The sequence below is a fragment of the Schistocerca serialis genome, chromosome 8 (genome assembly GCF_023864345.2).
Source record: "Schistocerca serialis cubense isolate TAMUIC-IGC-003099 chromosome 8, iqSchSeri2.2, whole genome shotgun sequence".
NCBI classification, from domain to species: domain Eukaryota; kingdom Metazoa; phylum Arthropoda; class Insecta; order Orthoptera; family Acrididae; genus Schistocerca; species Schistocerca serialis.
In genome coordinates this window covers 559,352,964-559,374,039 of record NC_064645.1, presented here as the reverse complement: position 1 = coordinate 559,374,039, position 21,076 = coordinate 559,352,964, and the positions used below count along the sequence as shown (strand labels likewise).

The 21,076-nt window shown below is 43.3% G+C and overlaps 1 protein-coding gene across 1 annotated transcript in view; it reads left to right on the top strand.

Moving 5' to 3' along the window:
* The window catches only part of LOC126416074 (putative helicase MOV-10), a 341,495-nt gene that overhangs the window by 37,573 nt on the left and 282,846 nt on the right, over positions 1 to 21,076 (top strand). The gene's annotated exons all lie outside the window — the stretch shown is intronic.

Genomic DNA, 21,076 nt, shown 5'->3' with positions numbered 1-21,076 from the left:
CACAATGTGTGGAATGTGAAGTAAATGAGGACAGATTTAAAACAGAGGTGTCATTATAGTTACGATTAATCATAATATTTACTATAACAATGTAAATAATTATTTACAATATGAAGTAATTGGAAAGATAAAAAAAAAATCTACTCACTAAGCCGCGGCAGGAGAACATATACACAAAAAGATTTAACTTGTGCAAGCTTTCGGAACCAGTAGCTCCTCCTTCCAGCAGAAGAGTTTAAGGGTAAGAACGAGGGGTGGGTGAAAAGGACTGGAGAGGTTTAGGAAAACAGGTACTGTTCGGAAAAGTCACCCAGAACCCTGAATAAGGGAGACTTACCAGATGGGAAGCGAAGGAAAGACTGATTGTTGGGGTCTGCACCAGATGAGATTTGAAAACCTGGGAGCTTGAAGACGGAAGACAGTGTAATATGCAAGACTGAGTTTACTACTAAAACACTGTGCACCAGTTAAAATAACATGATAAGCTAAGTGCATTGTATGTAACAGAAGTGGGAGGGGATGGCAAAAAATAGACAGGTCAAAAAATGAAAGATTAGAAAACTAAAATGCGGTGAAGAAAGGAGTAGTTACTGTGAAAAAATGCTGAGACAGAAGGAATTGACATAAATTAAGGGCAGGTGGGTGGCGAGAACCAAGGACATGTTGCAGTGCTAGTTCCCACCTGTGTAGTTCCGAGAAACTGATGTGTGGGGGAAGAATTCAGGTGGTACGTGTGGTGAAACGGGCACCAAGGTCACGACTGTCATGTTGTAAAGCATGCTCTGCACCAGGCTATTGTGCTTTGCCAGTATACACTCTGCCTATGCCCATTTATCCCGACTGATAACTGCCGGTGTAAAAGGCCGAACAGTGTTTACATAACAGCTGGTATGACATCTCGTTTTACGGGTGGCTCTCCCTTTGATAGTATTTGTTTTACCAGTTACAGTGCTGGTATAGGTGGTGGTAGGAGGGTGCATAGGGCAAGTCATGTAGTGGAGTAGGTCACAGGTGTAGGAGCCATAGGGTAGGGAGGAGGGATACAGAAGGAGCATCGGGTCTGACAAGGATACTGTGGAGATTGGGAGGGTAATGAAAAGATACTCTAGGTGTGGTGGGCATATCTCAGGCAGAATAGATCTCATTTGAGGGCATGATTTTAGGAAGTAAAAGTCTTGTCAAAGTAGTTGATTAATACATTCAAGACCAGGATAACACCAAGTGACAATGTGCTCCAAAGTTGTTTTTTGGAGGGATCAGCAGTACCAGGATTGGATGTGATGGCCCAGGAAATCAGTTTTTGAACTAGACAGGTGGGGTAATTACGTTCAACTCTTCTGCCAGAGGAAGAAGCCAATGGCTCCAAAAGATTGCACGAGCTAAACCTTCTTGTATGTGTGTGTTCTCCTGGCACTGCTTCATGGGTAGATTTTTAAAAATATATACTATGAATGTTGTTTGTATACAGTATTTTTATTACTTGCCGGGGTAGGGAGATCACTTATGTCGATTGATATAGAAATTGCATTATTACTAGGGAACGAGGGACTCTTAGATACATAAAACCCACCTTCTTTTTATCAATTTCTTGAAGAATAATGTTCACTCAAGGTTGGACAAAGATGATTGAAAGATGAACTAAAATTGTCTCTTAAAAAGTAACTGAATTAGCTCGGAGCTCCCAGCACTTCTGAACGGACTATCAATGTTCCAGTTAGTAGCACATTACCAAGGCCCACAGTGAATGGTTTGATATTTTATGTATATATGGCTGTGTTTAAGTGTAGCAGGCAACCAGTCAGTCATCACATCCACCTAAAATACTCAACTAAAAAAAGAACTTCCAACTAAATGTAGGCAAGAATTTGCATAAAGAGGTCACTACAGTCATTGGTTAAAGTTTATCAAAAAAAAAAAAAAAGGATTTATTTATTGTTTTTCTCACAGTAACAAGTTTATGAATTGCCAATACTGAATGTTATTATGCCAATGTGAGAACTTAAACAAGCCCTATCTCATGCACTCCAAAATCTCACAACAGCTCTAAGTCCCATTCACTTAAAATTTAAGTTGAAATTCCTCAGTTGCAAACTGCCAGAATTACAAATATGAATTTGCATACAAATTTCCTCAGATTTTCAAGGCTGCCTTCAATTTTTCTTTACATTCACTAGTTTTCTCATAAATTCTAATTCTATTATGGAAAATGTTTGTTGTTATATTGTTAGAATATAAATGGTTAACAATAAGTGTTGTCATGTTTCGCTAATTATGTTTATTTTACAATACTGCTACTACTTTCCATATATTAATTAATCATATGACTAAAATTCGCTGGTTTATCATGTGGAATACAGATCCCTGCCTTTATTTCAAAACTGGTATTGTTTATAATAGGCTGTTTTGATTTTCTGGTAGATCTCGAAGAGACCTATTTGTAGACACTATGTTTATAAAAACTGATAAAGGTGTCATCAAGTTAATAATTCTTAAAGTTCATACTATTTACAAAACATTTAACATAAAATAACTTGTAAACTCTACTCCTATCAAGGGCACATCTAAATCCTCACACTTATAATTTTCTCCTTTTATTTGTGATACTGGCTTTCCATATCTTAATGAGTTCCCTTTTTATTGACACGTCTTATATTCAGCATTTTAGCTGACCCCTCTGGCCAGTCATGGGAACCTTTTCCTCCATTCGTTGTCCCCAACAGCCAGTGAGCACAGTAAATCTCGACCATGTGTTTTTAGAGCAACCTCGTCTTACGCTAGTAACCAGAATTTCTCATACTTTCAGAATGATCCAATAGGAGAGGCTCAAAGAGCGACAACATCTAGCGGCAGTACTTCAAAGCTGGTGGCGCTGTGGGTAGCTAAGCGTAGCCCTCTTGTGGCCCATTACCACCCCTCTCTTATTGTCTAACGCATGCTTGCATGGCTACCTCTGTTACTCAGCCCACAACAAATGGTGTGTGCAGAGCCACATCCACTCTGATTGTGGATGCCTTTTTGGGTGCATATTGTCTCACTGAGCTCTGCATGCTAATCACCCAGTTAATTTTTTTCATATATTATGAATGCTGATCACTTTCTCTGTCGATTATCTCATCTTGCTTAGCCACATAAATTGGCTCGTTGCCCAAGCAGTAAAGGCCAAAGGGATGTCTACAGACTACTTGTCATCCTCTGCCTTGTGGTGTTGTGTGGTATGGAGGGGCATGTCATCAGCACACCACTCTCCAAGCTGTTTTGCAAACTTTCCAGATCTTGGGGCCACTACTGCACAGTATAGTAGCTCCTCAGTTCAGCATCACAAGCCCGATCGCACCCCACACTAGTATTCCCACCAGGGAAAAATCCTTTGCTGTATGGGAATGGGACTCAGGTCCTCCACATGGTAGCCATCTATGCTGACCTTTCAGCTATGGAGGCAAACAGTTATTTAGTTACTTCACCTGAAATTGTTGAGAATTACATCCAATGTCTGCAGCTCGTGGTCTTGCGGTAGCGTTCTCACTTCCCGAGCACGGGGTCCCGGGTTCGATTCCCGGTGGGGTCAGGGATTTTTCCTGCCTCGAGATGACTGGTTGTTGTTGTGTCGTCTTCATCATCATCATTCATCCCCATTACGGTCGGAGGAAGGCAACGGCAAACCACCTCCACTAGGACCTTGCCTAGTAAGGCGGCGCGGGTCTCCCACGTCGCTCCCCTACGCTCTGTAAAGGAGTATGGGACTCCATCATCATCGTCCAACTTTTGTACACTGTTGCACTGTCAATTTTAAAGTAATTAGTTTGCCACATGCACATCACTCAACGATCTTAAAACTGCTCATAATCCACGAACCTTCACAATTTGTGTCACACGATTATTTTATTTCAACATTCATTTTCTCTGATATCTCAAATAGTTATCATTTTCAAACTATCTGTGCTCGTGGGCTGCTGACCTTCCTCTTTGACAACAAGATTTCAGTGGCCACACTCCAAAGTTTCAAAAGTGCATGCAGTCAACCTGTGTTTACATGACACTTGGCACAAAAACAGTAATGTCCAAAATGTTCCTTCATATCAGTGATACTGCAACCACTGGAAATTGGCTGTTCATACTGAGTTTTAGTGAAGGTATCCATAATAGTATCCTTACAAGGTAAAATCAGTTCAAAAAGCATATGTACTGGGGAAAATAATTGAATATTTGCTGTCGTGCTCATGAATTGGAATGAACATATTACACACTAATCATATTTTGGTTGAGTACTGTAATTAGTCATGAACATTGTAGTAAACATTCTACTGTGCATCCAAATGACATCACCCATTGTATAGACTGTACCTGTGAAATGAACACAAACTTCCCCACTTCTCAGCCCCCTGGAGTCGGTAGAGTTCAAGGTATTTGCTGCTGGTGCAGGTATTTAAGACACACAGTTCTACCTCTGTTGCCTGTTGAACAGAGTTCCTAGCTACTAGTGGCGAGTGCAGTAATGGAACATGTTGGCAGCATACTGATGAGGTGAATCTGTGTTGAGGTGGAACAGCAGATATGGGGTTTCCATAGCATCCCAGTTGCTAGTTTTATGCTGGTGTGTGGGTCCCTCCAGGGTAGGCTGTTTATAATACTTGTAGTACTCATATAGACTTCTGTGTTCATCTTCCAGTGATTAGAGCAGTACAGACACTTGAAAAATTACTGAACTGGTGATACTGATTACCTGATTAGAGTTATCTGATAACAGTTAGGGAACACAGATTGCTTGCCTTAATGTGGCACTCACCAGTTATGGGAGAAAAATGAAAAACCAGTTCCAAGGCTGTCTCCCTTCTAAACACAGAAGGGGGTTCAGAGGGTTGCAGGTACATTTTACAACAGTGAAGAAATAATATTTGCACCCGCATGGCCCCCTTCTATGCCAGCCAATTTATGGGCAATCTAGAGGAGACCTTCCTAGCCTCCCGAAACACCAAACCCTTAATCTGGCTTAGGTTCATTGATGATATCTTCACGCTCTGGACTCAGGGCCAACACACCCTTTTTTCATTCCTTCACTGCCTCAACACCTTCTCTCCCATTTGCTTCATCTTGTTCTCATCACCACAGCGTGCCACCTTCCTGGACATTCAACTCCTCCTCTCTGATGGCTCTATTCACACCTCTCTCCACATTAAACCCAACCAACTACCAGCAGTACCTGCATTTCTACAGCTGTCATCCCTTTCACACTAACAAATAACTCCCATACAGCCTGGCTACCTGGAGACAGCGTATCTGCAGTGACAAACTCCTTTGCTCGGTATGCTAAGGGTCTCACCGGGGCCTTCACAGACAGGCACTATCCTCCAGACCCAGTCCGCAAAGTCCAGTGCCATTTCCCCTCACACCCCCAAGAATCAGTCACAAAGGAATGCCCCCTTTCTCACCCAGTACCATCCCAGGCTGGAACAGTTGAACCACATCCTTTGCCAGTGTTTTGATTACCTATCGTGATGTCCTGAAATGAGGGACGTCCTACCCAAGATCCTTCCCACTCCTCCTAAAATGTGTTCCGTCGCCCACCCAACCTCCACAACATCCTAGTCCGTACCTAGGCTACTCCTTATCCCAGGCTCTTGCCACACGGATCATATCGCTGAGGAAGATCCAGGTGCAAGACCTGCCCAATCCATCCACCCAGCACTTCATATTCCAGTCCTGTCACGGGCTTATGCTAGCCCGGTAAATGTTTTCACTCGTAACTGCTGATTCCATGTAATGTCCCAATGCAGCTGACATCATTATTCCTTTCCTCCCCCCCCCCCCCCTCCCTCCTCCTCCTCCTCCACCACCACCACCACCACCACCTCCACCTCCTTCAGTTTACATATTATGCTACCCCCATCAGAGGCCGGGCCACATGTGAAAGGAGCCATATCGTATACCAGCTCAACTGCAGTCACTAGTATGATTGCCAGCCAGCTGTCCACCAGGATGAATGGCCACCGCCACACTGTTGTCAAGAGCACGGTAGATCAAACGTGTGGCATAACATGCAGCTGAACATAACGTGCATGATTTCAAAGGCTGCCTCACTACCTGATCCTCCCTTACACCGCCAGCTTTTCTAAACATTGCAGATGGGAGTTATCCTTAAAACACATTCCCCATTTCTGAAATTATCCCAGCCTCACCCTGTGGTAACATACTGTCCCCACAACCTCCCCGTATGTTTCCACCCCCTCTGTGCTATCATCTCTTCCCTATTTTTGTCTCCCACCCTCTGTGTGTCCCACTCTATCCTCGGTCTGTTCCTTTTTCTCACCACCCCCTTCTCCTTCCTCATCTCCCTACTCCACAGCCTCCTAACACTGGGTCTGTTGGCAGGCTAGTCCCTGCACAATCTGCCAGTGCTCTTTTCTCTCCCCATCCATACACTGCTGTCCCTTTCCCTTCCCCACCCACTCCAGGTGCTGCTATCGTTCTACATGACAGTTGCACTCTGATCTGAGCTGCTGGAGATGGCAGTCATGTGTGCACGAGATGTGTTTGCTTATGTGAATAACGAAGGCAATGGCTGAGAGAAAATGTGTAAGTGTCTTTTAATTGTGCCTGTCTATACAGTGTAACATGTCAACTTTATGGTAAGTAGCAATCTGTCTTTTCCTTCCAATTTTTGTAAACACATTCACTCAAATACCATTATAATTAAACTCCTAAGATGTGTGAGTAGTGTCTGATTACAACAGATGTATCCAACATTCCTAAGTTTACTTTTCATATTGTTATGCAAAGATGTAATGAAAAAATTATTAGGAAAGGAATATCATGTAAGAGGAGACAGATGTATTATAAATGACTTGGAGATGGTGAAACCAGCAAATACATTAAACAAAGCATATCACTATCCTAAGGCAAGTATTTACAAAACATACTTGTGAATAAAATGTGTTAAGAAGAGCTTATCTCAACATTTTTTGATGAGTGTTACTATCGCGCATTATGAGCCAGGAGGATGAGGGTGTATCATTACGTTCATGACAAGGTCATTAGAATCGGAGCACAATCTCATATTGGTAAGGTAAGAAGCAGGAAATTAGATGTATCCTTTATAGCTGAACTGTCTTGGAATTTGACATAAGGGGTTGTGGAAAACTGTGTGATGTGTAACACAGAGTGGACGGGCAGGAAGTGAAAGCCTGCCCCTCATGAGAGAATCTGGCACCTTGCCGTTTGTGCCAGCACACCCCGTCAGGGAACAGCCTTGTTGACTAGTCAGTCACATGGTCTTATTATCTCACTATGAGATTTTACATCGTTCACAGTTGACCAGAATTACTCTTCCACATTGTTTTTGTTTTTACTTACTTTAGGTGTATTTGTAGTGACTGATGTTTTTAGAGACTCGTAGAGTAGTTGTCGTGTATCTGTATTTCAACATTTATTTTTAGCCCACTGGTAGGACGTGCTCTCTGACCTTGCTGATCATGGATTTAAATGTGATTTCAGATAGGTTTTCGAGACTTGCATGCCTTAGCGATACAGATAGCCCTACCATAGGTGCGACCACTACGGAGTGGTATCTGGGGACAGGCCAAGCAAACATGTGGTTCCTTAAGAGGGGCAGCAGCCTTTTCAGTAATTTCAGGGGCAACAATCTGGATGATTGACTGGTCTGGCCTTGTAACATCACAAAATGGTCATGCTGTGCTGGTACTGCAAACGGCTGAAAGCAAGGGGGAAACTACAGCCATAATTTTTCCTGAGGGCATGTAGCTCTACTGTATGGTTAAATGATGACGATGACGTCCTCTCCGGTAAAATATTCCGGAGGCAAAATAGTCCCCCATTCAGATCTCTGGGTGGGGACTACTCAGGAGAATGTTGTTATCAGGAGAAACAAACCTGGCATTTTATGGATCGGGGCGTGGCATGTCAGATCCCTTAATCGGACAGGTAGGTTAAAGGGAAATGGATAGGTTAAAGTATAGTGGGAATTAGTGAAGTTAGGTGGCAGGAGAAACAGGACTTCTGATCAGGTGAATACAGGGTTATAAATACAAAATCAAATAGGGGTAATGCAGGAGTAGGTTTAATAATGAATAACAAAATAGGAACATGGGTAAGCTACTATGAACAGCATAGTGAATGCACTATTGTAGCCAAGATAGACTCGAAGCCCACACCCACCACAGTAGTAAAAGTTTATATGCCAACTAGCTCCTCAGATGAGGAGGAGATTGAGGAAATGTATGATGAGATAAAAGAAATTATTCAGATAGTGAAGGGAGATGAAAATTTAATAGTCACGGGGCACTAGAATTCAGTAGTAGCAAAAGGAAGAGAGGGAAAAGTAGTAAGTGAATATGGGCCGGGGGGAAAGGAACGAAAGAGGAAGCCATCTGGTAGAATTTTGCACAGAGTGTAATTTAATCACAATTGGGGGGAAAGGAACGAAAGAGGAAGCCATCTGGTAGAATTTTGCACAGAGCGTAATTTAATCACAATTAACACCTGGTTTAAGAATCATGAAAGAAGATTGTATATGTGGAAGAGACCTGGAGACACTGGAATGTTTCAGTTTCATTGTATAATGGCAAAACTGAGATTTAGGAACCAGGTTTCAAATTGTAAGACATTTACAGGGGCAGATGTGTACTCCGACCACAATTTATTGTTTATGAATTGCAGATTAAAACTGAAGAAACTGCAAAAATGCAAACAATTAATGAGATGGGACCTGGATAAACTGAAAGAACCAGAGGTTGCAGAAAGTTTAAGGGGGGGCCATTAGATAATGACTGACAAGGACACTGGAAAAGAAAGCAGTAAAGGAAGAATGAGTAGCTTTGAGAGACAAAATAGTAAAGGGAGCAGATGACCAAGTAGGTAAAAAGACGAGGGCTAGTAGAAATCCTTGTGTAACACAAGAGATATTGAATTCAATTGATGAAAGGAGAAAATATAAAAATGCAATAAATCAATCAGGTGAAAGGGAATACAAATGTCAAAAAAATGAGATTGACAGGAAGTGCAAAATGGCTAAGCAGGAATGGCTAGAGGACAAATGCAAGGATGAAGCAGCAATATCACTAGGGGTAAGATAGATACAGCCTACAGGAAAAGTAAAGACACCTTTAGAGAAAAGAGAACCACCTGCATGAATATCAAGAGCTCAGATGAAAAATCAGTTCTAAGCAAAGAAGGGAAAACAGAAGTGAAAGGAATATATAGAATGTCTATAGAAGGGAAGTGTACTGGAGGGCAACATTATAGAAATGAAAGAGGAAATAGATGAAGATGAGAAGAGAGATATGATACTGCATGAAGAATTTGACAAAGTGTTGAAAGCCGAAAGTTGAAACAAGGTCCTGGGAGTACACATCATTCCATTGTAATTACTGATAGCCTCGGGAGAGCCAGCCATGACAACTCTTCAATATGGTGAGAGGATGTATGAGACAGGTGAAATACCCTCAGACTTCAAGAAGAATATAGTAATTCCAGTTCCAAAGATAGCAGGTGCTGACAGGTGTGAAAATGACCAAACTATCGATTTAATAGGTCACGGTTGCAAAATACTACGGCAAATCCTTCACAGGAGAAGGAAAAGCTGGTAGACACCACCCTTGGGGAAGATCAGTTTGGATTCCAGAGAAATGTAGGAACACACAAGGCAGTACTGACCCTATGACTTCTCATAGAAAACAGGTTAAGGAAAGATAAATCTATATTTATAGCATTTGTAGATTTAGTGAAAGCTTTTGACATGTGACTGGAGTACTCTCTTTCAAATTCTAAAAGTGGAAGGGGTAAAGTACAGGGAGCAAAAGGATATGTACAATTTGTACAGAAATCAGCCAGCAGTTATAAGAGTAGAGGGGCACGAAAGGAAAGCATTGGTTGAGAAGGGAGTGAGAGAGGATTGTAGCTTATTTCGGATGTTATTCGATCTGTATATTGAGCAAGCAGTAAAGGAAACAAAAGAAAAAAAATCAGTATGAATTAAAAGTCCAGGAAGAAGAAATAAAAATTTTGAGGTTTGTTGATGACTCTGTAGTTCTGTCGGACATAACTAAGGACATGGAAGAGCAGTTGCACGGAATAGACAGTGTCTTGAAAGGAGGGTATAAGATGAACATCATCAAAAGCAAAATGAAGATAATGGAATGTAGTTGAATTAAATCAGGTGATGCTAAGGGAGTTAGATTATGAAATGACACACTTAAAGTAGTAAAGGAGTTTTGCTATGTGGGAAGCAAAGTAGCTGATGGTCAAAGTGGGGAGGATATAAAATGTAGACTGGCAGTGGCAAGAAAAGCATTCTGAAGAAGAGAAATTTGTTACTATTAAGTATAGATTTGAGTCAGGAAGTCGTTTCTGAAAGTATTTGTATGGAGTGTAGCCATGTATGGAAGTGAAACATGTATGATAAACATTTCAGACAAAAAGCGAATAGAAGCTTTTGAGATGTTGTGCTACAGAAGACTGCTGAAATTAGATGGGTTGATCATGTAACTAATGAGGAGGTAGTGAATAGAACTGGAGAGAAAAGAAATTTGTGGTACAACCTGACTAAAAGAAGGGACTGTTGGTAGGACACATTCTGAGGCATTAAGGGATCACCAATTTAGTACTGGAGGGAAGTGGGGGGAGGGGGGGGGGTAAGAATCGTAGAGGAAGACCAAGAGATGAATGTAGTAAGCGCACACAGAAGGATGTAAGTTGCACTAGTTACTCAGAGATGAAGAGGCTTGCACAGGATAGAGTAGCCTGCATCAATCCATTCTTTGCACTGGGGGGGAGGGGGGGGGGGGGGTGAGGAGGAGGAGACTACAATGACAAAAACAACAACAATAGAAGGGTGTCATTTTTGTTACAATGTACACCTCTTAATAACCATTTCCGACTTCATCTTCTTCTGATTATTGTTATTATTATTATTATTATTCCTAATTATTTAGGAATAAAGGAGATGACTTGCTGAAAGTCAATGAACAGCCCACTTACCTTCTGTCTTTCCTCTGGTCCTATCTGTTGTTTCCAATACTCTTTTGGTCTAAAGGCTGCTTGATAATCTCCAACTGTACTTTCTCTTCCTCTGAAACTGCACTTTGTTGCTGATTGCTAGTAGCAGAGTTCCTCTGTAGTTTTTCTTCACCCCTCTTGTCCTTCTTAGGTATTTTCACTATGATCACTTTCGTCCATCGCTCAGGTAACTTGTTCATCCTCCAAAGCTGCCAAATAATCGTAGTTATGTTCAAACAATGTAGGCTTTCGCAGCCAGTAATGACTTCACTTGAAACTTCTGGGCTGATAGACTATCATCAAAGTATGAAACTTTCTCTTAATGTTTCCAGTGAACAAAGATATATCGTGCACAGATGATATTTTTCCAGTAGATATAGCGTAGTTTTCCAGACCCTACCACACGTCAACCTATTTTCAATACAACAATGGTTTTTGTGAACAGATTGATGGGGTGGTTATGAGCGGTCCACTTAATCCAGCTGTGAACAATTTGTTTGTGGAGATCTTTGAACAATGGGCACTGCAGACTATCAGTAAAAGTCCAACCAGATGATGATGATACATTAGTGATACTTTTGTGGTATGGACTTACAGTGCAGAGGAATTGGATGCGTGCCTGATACATCTCAATAGTATCAGTCCAAAAATCCAGTCTACTGTGGAAATGGAGAATAATGGTCAATACATGTCTTTTATTAAACAAGGGAATGAGACATTGGGCCACAGGGTATATAGAAAAGCCATGCATATATTGATGGTTATGGACTCGTATTCGGGAGGACAACGATTCAATCCTGCGTCCGGCCATCCTGATTTAGGGCTTCCGTGATTTCCCTAAATTGCTCCAGGCAAATGCTGGGATGGTTCCTTTGAAAGGGCACGGCCGACTTGCTTCCCCATCCTTCCCTAATCCAATGAGACCGATGACCTCGCTGTTTGGCCGCTTCCCCCAAACAACCCAACTCAACCCATATTGATGGATGCATTCATAAAGATTATAACCACCATTCCAGATAAAGAGGTGCGATTAAAAACTTAGTAGATAGGGCGTACAAAACTTGTGAACCAATTTATTTAAAAGATGAGGTTGAACATCTATAGCGAACATTCAAGAAGAATGGTTATTCTAACAAGAGCTACACTCACGCTCATAAATTAAGGATAATGCTGATACATGGTGAAACAACACTCTGGTGGGCGGTTTGCGGGGTTAAATCCCCTCGGGACATGACCACGCAGTGCATTTGACCTGCAGACATCGCATGGTGGCGCTGGCAGCAGTCCACATATGCAGAGGTGTGTTGGTGCATGTCAGAGTATGGTGCAGTGAGTAAGTGTACAGACGTTTTCAGATGTGATAATGGTGACTGTGTGTTGAAAATGGCTCAAAGAACACACATTGATGACATTATGAGGGATAGAATGCTAGGGTGACTGGAGGCTGGTCAAACACAGCCGGTCGTAGCATTGGCCCTCTGTGTGCCACAAAGTGTGATCTCAAGATTATGTCAAAGATTCCAGCAGACAGGAAACGTGTCCAGTCACTACAGTACGGGACGTCCACAGTGTACAACAGTACAAGAAGACTGATATCTCACCATCAGTTCCCGCATACGGCCACGGAGTACTGCAGGTAGCCTTGCTCGGGACCTTACCGCAGCCACTGGAACAGTTGTCTCCAGACACACAGTCTACATACGACTGAACAGACATGGTTTATTCACCCGGAGATGTGCAAGGTGCATTCCACTGATCCCTGATCACAGGAGAGCCCGTAAAGCCTGGTGTCAAGAACGCAGTACATGGTCGTTGGAACAGTGGTCCCAGGTTACGTTCATGGGCGAGTCCAGGTATAGTCTGAACAGTGATTCTCGCCGGGTTTTCATCTGGCGTGAACCAGGAACCAGATACCAACCCCTTAATGTCCTTGAAAGGGACTTCTATGGAGGTTGTGGTTTGGTGGTGTGGGGTGGGATTATGATTGGTGCACGTACACCCCTGCATGTCTTTGACAGAGGAACTGTAACAGGTCAGGTGTATCGGGACTTCATTTTGCACCAGTATGTCTGCCTTTTCAGGGGTGCAGTGGGTCCCACCTTCCTCCTGATGGATTATAACACACGGGCCCTCTCAGTTGCCATTGTGGAGGAGTACCTCGAAACAGAAGATATCAGGCGAATGGAGTGGCCTGCCTGTTCTTCAGACCTAAACCCCATCGAGCATGTCTGGGATGCTCTCAGTCGACATATCGCTGCACATATTCAAACCCCTAGGACACTTCAGGAGCTCCAATGGGCACTGGTGCAAGAATGGAAGTCTATACCCCAGCAGCTGCTCGACCACCTGATCCTGAATATACCAACCCGTTGGGTGGCCTGTATATGTGTGCGTGGTGATCGTATCCCATATTGATGTCGGGGTACATGCGCAGGAAACAGTGGCATTTTGTAGCCCATGTGTTTCAGGACGGTTTTCTCAACTTATCACCAATACCGTGGACTTACAGATCTGTGTCGTGTGTGTTCTGTACATGCCTATGCTATTAGTACCAGTTTGTGTAGTGCCACGTTATGGGGCACCACATTCTGCAATTATCCTTAATTTATGAGCATGAGTGTAGATGGAGCACTTCACCCTATGTAGAGAATTGAGATAGAGGGACAACGGCAGCCCAAGAGGAAGGTTTTCCTCCTGTTAAGATTCACATTGCATTGGGAAAGTGTTGAGCAAGTATGGTGTGGAAACTATCTTTAGACCCACCAGGAAGATAAAAGAATGTTCAAGACCGGCAGAAGGTACATGACAGCCCTTGGCTACACCGGGTGTATATAAAATTTCTTGTAGTTGTGGTTTGGTTTACATTGGCACCATGAAAAGATGTTAACACCTGCCTGGTTGAACACAAGAGGAATTGCTGCCATAGTGGGATATATTTATCACGAGGGTGATGATGAAATAAAATTCAGTGAGATGAGCGTTATATCAAAAACATTGCATTATCATATTCGCATGTATAGAGGCTGTTGAAATTTGTAAACACCATAATAATTTTAACAGAAAAAAAGGCATGTGTTAAATTATATAAAATTTGGATGTCACTGTTGCATTGTAAGAATGATGACCAATTACTTTTGATTGAGAATGTTGGCATTGCTAGAGATAATCTCGTAGCTGGAGTCATGTGATGGATTGTGGTGCCTATATATCTGGCACTCCCTCGAGCTCTTGTTGCAGTCTGCTGTGTACCTCTGAAGATGTCTCCCGCAGTCAGAGATGAAATTTTAGGAGAAAGTTTTATACATTGATCACGGCCTATCACCCCAGAAGTTTCAAGTGAACTTTGTTATGTTGTTTGCTTACTGCCTTGTTGCCTCTCTGTTTTATCACCTCAGCTGTTATCCCCTCTTATCCAGTTACCTGTTATTCTTTAGGCCAATAAAGCCCATGGTTAAAGCCATGATCTGTGTTGACCTCAATTTTAGCTCGTCTTCAGGTGGTGTGCAATTCAGTAGGTCGTGACTAGTCTGGAAGTACCCTACAATTCTCCTTCAGTTAGCCAATTCCTCTGTTTTATCTCTCCTAGACAGTTATCTCTCCCTGTTCCTGTCAGACTTTTTTTAGAATTTCCTGAAAAAGTCTGAAGTTTTACTCAATCTCTCCAATGCCTGCTTCTTCCTCTCCTTCTGGCTCATGTTACTGTTCTGGCCACTTTCTCCCTCACTCCTAGGTAGACTTCATCACATTTTTCTGTGTTCTTCTTGTTGCTTCAGGCTTTCCTACAATTCTCTACTGCTTCCACACCGCCCTTGTAACATTAAAAGTGCTTCCTCTTTTCTTTCTTCATTTCCCCATAGTTCACCCACATTTCCTGTGCTCAGCTTCATGTATTCTCATTCATTATGTATTCGTTTCTTGTATCTGTCTTGATTCTGTCGTAATTTCTCTGTCAGTCTGGGTTCCTCTATTCTGTTTGGCTTTGTCTGCCTTTGTTCAGAATTCAATGGCGCTTGATGTCTGTGAGGTAGCGAGCTGATGAGATTGTGTTCTTCAGACTGTTTGCTGCTTGGTCGATGCGGGGTTCCCATGAGCTTGCCAATGTCTCTTTCTTACATAGTTTGTCTCTGAAGTATTAATCACTCTCATTTTATGTTGCTGTTACAGTTCATCCAACATTTCCCCTTTTTGGTTTGTCATCCAGTGTGTTGGGTACATTCTTTCTACTTCCTTATGTTGACCCTCTCTTCCAGTCTGTGGATTATAATTGGCTAAGAGTATCTTCACTTGTGTGTGTGTGTGGTCTGCTTTGCAGTGTATCATCTAGCTCCTCCCAGAAATTAAAATTTTTTGATCCTTCCTGTTCTTGTCAGTAGTCAGTGGATGTCCATTTTCTATTGTGTACTTTGTTTCTATCTGAAATGCTCAGCACTGACTTCTTTTCAGACCTATTTTTCATATCGATTTTCCCATTCTCATTTCTCTTGTATAAGTTTAGTACCAAAACACAAATTTGTGTAACTCTTCAGTTTCTACTGGCGTATTTGCTCGTAAACAGTCTGTGGATGTGCTGCTGGTCCATAGTGTCAAACGGCCACGATACACCACACACATACTAAGTCCTTATGTGGATAAATGCCTGCATCACGTTCGGAATTCAGTGAATTTTGTGAAACGCCCCACCGATGTCAGGCTGATGGACTTGGATATGAATGGTGTGCTTTGACATTGTCTCGTTGTTCACATGGGTCTCTCAGTGTGAGACCCTAGAACTCATTGGTCAGGAGTTTGATGAGAAGATGACATACATTTTCAAGCATGTCCTAAACTGTTTTCTATTTAATGGAGAGAGTCGCAGTGGGCAGCCCCCTCTTGCCAATGTTTACAAATTTGTGTGTATAGCAGTTCAAGGAAGAAGCCCTGACATTATCCAAATGGAAACCCAACTGCCTTTCTGTTATGTGGCAGATACTTTCATCATCTGGCCCCATTGAAGGGACAAACTCTGTGATTTCCTTATACATCTGAACTCCATATCCGGCAGCATCAGATTGACTATGGAGACAAAAGAAGGAAGACTATTATTCCTGGACATCATGGTCAAGTGGCACCCTGGGCCATGTTGTGTATTGGAATGAAATGCACACTGACCTGTATTTCTACACAGATAGCTGCCACCACTGCACAGAGGAATGGTGTACTAAAAACATTTTGCACTCACCATGTCAGATGCATGGAGCCTGTCCCAGGAACTGGAACACCTCCAAACTGTGTTCCGAAAAAATGGATACTCAGAATAGCAGCTTAAACACTCTCTTGACCTCATCACTACAGTATAACCTGTGGAGATGAGTAAATCATGGACAAAGAGATAGTCACAGCCTTTATACTGTACACAGGCACACTATCTGGAAAAGTCGGGTGTGTACTGAAAAAACACCATGTAACTGTCTTTTGTCTACCCAATAAAACATGGGCATTATTAGGGAGTGTCAAAGATGACCACTGTTTGTGGAAGGCCAGGTTTTATCAGATCTGTGCTAATGTGGCAAGACATATATTGGTCAAAAGGTGCACATCTTTGAAGGTCAGTGCTGAGAACACCAGCGGCACACTTGATCAATGTACAAGAAGTTGGTGGTTGCAGAGCACTATTTGTCAGAGAATCGTGCAATGGAAGATGAACGTACGAGGATTTTAGCGTAGACTTACAAATATTGGGACAATGTTGTTAGAGAAGCCGTTGACATTCAAATCAGGTATACTCTCATCAATCAGGACTGCAGCTGTTCTCTCATCAAACCATGGCCTACTCTTCAATTTGCACACGAAAAAGTGGTGCGTTAATTCGGTATGCAATACTATCTATGATACGTCCATACAGCTGTTGGGATACGCAGATGATTTGGACCTAATGAGTGGAACATTAGAGATCTACAAAGTGTAGAGATGATGGGCTTGAAAATTAATGAAGGAAAGACCAAGTATGTGCATAATGGTACAAATTAACTCTTATGTACCACAGTAATCCTTGATGGAATGGGTTTTGAGTGAGTGGAATGTTTCACTTATCTGGGTGTGAAGATAGAAGCAAATGGCAGCAACTTGACTGAAATTATATCCTACGTAAATGCTTCTAATCAGTGTTGTTTTGAAATACTGCAACATTTGGAGTTCAAGATTCTTTCAGGAGAGACGTAAGTGCCAACTCTATAAAACGCCTCTGGATCACGGGATCCCGGGTTTGATTCCTGATTGGATCGGGAATTTTCTCTGCTCAGGAACTGGGTGTTTGTATTACCTAGATTATTGCATCATCGTTCATGAAAGTGGCCAGTCTGGACTGTGTAAAGATTGGAACTTTGTAGGGTCACTGATAACCGCACACTTGAGCGCCCCGCAACTAAATATCACCATCATTATAAAATGCTGATATGCGCAGTACTTACATATGGCTGAGAAACATGAACAATTAAAAAGCAGGATGAAAGCAGACTGAGATCACACAAAATAAGTACATTGAGGAGAGTCTTTGGACCTGTGTATGAAAATAGGATGTGAAGAAGGCAAAAGAATGACTGCTATGAAGAAGAGGATGTGGTCAAGTTAATAAAGTTGTGTAGATTGAGATGGACTGGACATGTAATAGGAATAGGAATAGGACTAGGACTAGATGAGGTAGATGCTGCAAGGAAAGCCTGCTGCGGTGAATCTGAAGAAGAGCAAGAGCACAAACAAGACTGAGATGGAGTGACGAATTTGGAGAAGATGCTGCCTGAGTTGGTCACTGTAACTGGAGGTCTACAGCAAACTCTGGAGAGGAATGGCGGAAAACTATTGAGGAGGCAAGATCTCATCCTGGGCTGGAGGAGTAGGAACAAAATGAAGAATCTGGACTGTGGCTATAATCTCATCAAGACTTGGGAACCAGCACTGGGTCTAATTACGAAGATGCTTAGCAAACACAATAATCTGGTTACCACGCCAGACAGAGTAACTACACCAACACAAGTGTCTCGTGATGACAGAGTACACCATCAGGCGCGAACTGCATAGGGAGAGGTTTGCGGTGGGAGGGGTATAAGTCTGCTGTGTGTTCTCAGAAGGTGAGTCCATCAATACCACTGATGACAGTGGCAAAAAGTCTGATTGCCAAAACATTGTGCTTGTTGGACACTGTGGACCGGCAGTACACCAACAGTCTGTTTGATTGTGTATTTGTTTGTTTCCTTTCACAGTCTGATTCCTGATTTGTCTTTCAGCATTATGGAGCCTCTATCTTTGTCCCTGTATCTTGCCACTCTGTTAGACAGGGGATTACTTCTGTGAAGTAATCTTGGTACAACTGTCACTCTAGGGGGCTCACAGTTATTTCATGAGGTTGTTGTTGATGCCCATTCTTCCTTCCTGGGCTACATTTCCTTCCCTGTTCCCCTCTCTCCTCCCCATCTTTGCTCCTTCCCCGCTGCCCCCTCTTTCCCCTCTCTCGGTGTTCTTACTTACGTCGATCTGGCTATCCACGTGGTTTCCTGTCTTGTTTTTTTGTTGCTCTTGCCTTTCTCTTTCATCCACCCTTTGTGGCATTTTTGGTCACCTTTGGGGTTTGACCTCCACTTCTAAATTTTCTTTCTGTAGTGTGAGCCATTTGGGGAAGAACTCCCTCCCTAGTGTCTACAGCATGACTTCGTCTCCCCCCCCCCCCCCCCTTCCTTCCCCACTTTTTTCCCCATCGCAGCCCTCCTCTGCCCTGCTAGGTCACTAGCACGTGTAGCAAGTCCGTGTGGTGGGACTGTTATGTACCCATTTCGCTGAGCTCCCATATAACACAGAAATCACTCACCCAATATCTGGAGTGCTGAAACTCCCAGCAATGGTTACTGTGCCAGATGGCCCTTGCTGTGGCTAGGTGGCACCCAAGGGATAGCCCCTGACCAGAGTGGGTGGTATCAGGGTGGATGCTTTGCACAAGAAGCATATCAAGCTCCAAAAATCTGGCCATTCTCCTAGGGCTCTCTCTGTGAATAGAAATGGATCATTGAATACTGCTTCTTATGACCCTGTGGCCTTTTTCCCTGGCTACACGCTGGGAGGATGGCCAGGCTAGCTGGCTTGGTGGGGAACACTTTTCCACTACCTGGTCTGTGCTAGGACAGGTGGGGACACATTCACCACCGCATAGCCATAATTTTTTGTGGAAAATATCAAAGACAAGTTTGGCGAAGTGGTGTCTCAGTAAGACGTGGTCGGGTTCCCTGTTGATCAAAACTACTTCTGCCACCCGATCTGTAGCTATATGTGCTTGTAATCCAGTTGGCGACGTCCTGGTGTCCATTACATCTCAATAGTCTTTTAATATGATCCAGGGAGTCATTTTCCGTATAGACATCATCCTTCAAACTGATGAGAAATTCCGGGCCAATCTGGAATGATGGGGGTGTTCATTTTGTTCGACTTGTGCAAAAATATTATAAGGACAACTGCACAGATACTGGCACCTTTAGTCTGGCTTGGCAGACATAACCTCCCAGAGAAGGCCAAATTTTTGTTTCATCATTGTGATGAGAAGTTTCATATTCCGCTACCCACGAGGTGCTTTTGGTGCTTGCATTTGGGGCACGTCTTCCCAATGTACTACTGACCCTCCCTGTGGTGGCTGTGGACACCCATTCCATGAGGGGAGCTCCTGTGTTCTGCTACCTGTGTGTGTAAGTTTTCTTGACCATCACTCTCCATGCTTACCGGATTCCCCAGCTTGTAAGAAAGAAGAGAAGATTGTTTATCTTACTCTGAGGCTCGTCAGAGATTTGACTGACTTCGTCCTGTGTCGATGACTTCTGCTTTAGCCTCTGTTACGCTCTTTCCCCCTCTGACCTCTGCCTTATGCCACTCCCATCCCCCTCTCCTCTCCCCCTCCCCTGCAGTTCCCACACCTACCCCTCTGGATGCCACCCCCCTTCTTGGGTGCTTACCAGTGATGGGGGCTCCCACCTGGGACCCCTCCCCATAGTGTCTTGCAGGCTGGAGGCCTGGTACCTCAACTCAGCTGCAGGACACACACTCTGTGCACCCCAAAGCTGCTCACTCTTGGTTCCAAATCTGGCAGAAGCCTGCTCTCCTCCTGTGTCCTGCCCTCCTCAACCTATGAAAGAAGAGGAGGAGGAGAAACACAAGCCTCAGGACAAGGTCGCCTGGTGTTCCTGGAGGTGCCATCTCCCCATCACAACCCGAGTCTGACATCTTATTTATGTATATCATCCAGCCGGCATCGTTAATGGATGGTGACCCGGAAGCATGATTGGCTCCAGCCCATTTGCCTCCCCTGTGGATACCTGTTCCATGCTTATCTAGTGGAACTGTAATAAGGAATTGCACCCAGAGTTGCAATTCCTTATTACCTTTTACTTGGCAGCTTTTGTCATTCTCCAGGAATTTCATTTTACTGATACTCGCTGACCCTGCTTTCTGTCTGAACTGGGTTGGCCTGCCAAGGGCTTCCAGTGGCATCTGCATGTTGGTCCATTTGCAGATTGTTAGTACATAGTACCCCACTGGAAACAATTGCCTTTCATGTCCACTTCCTCTCTGCCTTCACAGTTTGCAACCTCTGTCTCCCTTCTGACAGGACACGTACATCTGCTGCTGTAACTGCCCTCCTTCAGCAACTCCTCCCTCCCTTCCTCCTCATCAGAGATTTTAATACCCATAATCCTTTGTGGGACAGTGCTTCATATAGTCAGGGGCTTGTCATTGACAAATTTTTTTCAGGCCACTACCTTTGCCTTCTAAATGATGGTTCCCCTACTCATTTTAGTGCTACATATGGCACTTTTCCTGCCAATGATCTGCTTTCTTCCCCTTCCCTTCTTCCTTCCTTACACTGCTCACCACACGATGATCTCTGTGATAGATATTACTTCCCATTGATTCCATTGTTCCCTTCCCACCTCCTGCTGACCATGTTACCCAGCTGGGTTTTCCATCATGCTGATTGGTCTCTGTGAACCTCGTAGGTCGTGTTTTCACCGTCTTTGTCAGGTTGTATTGATGGAGTCATGTGTGATCTGTCTGATAA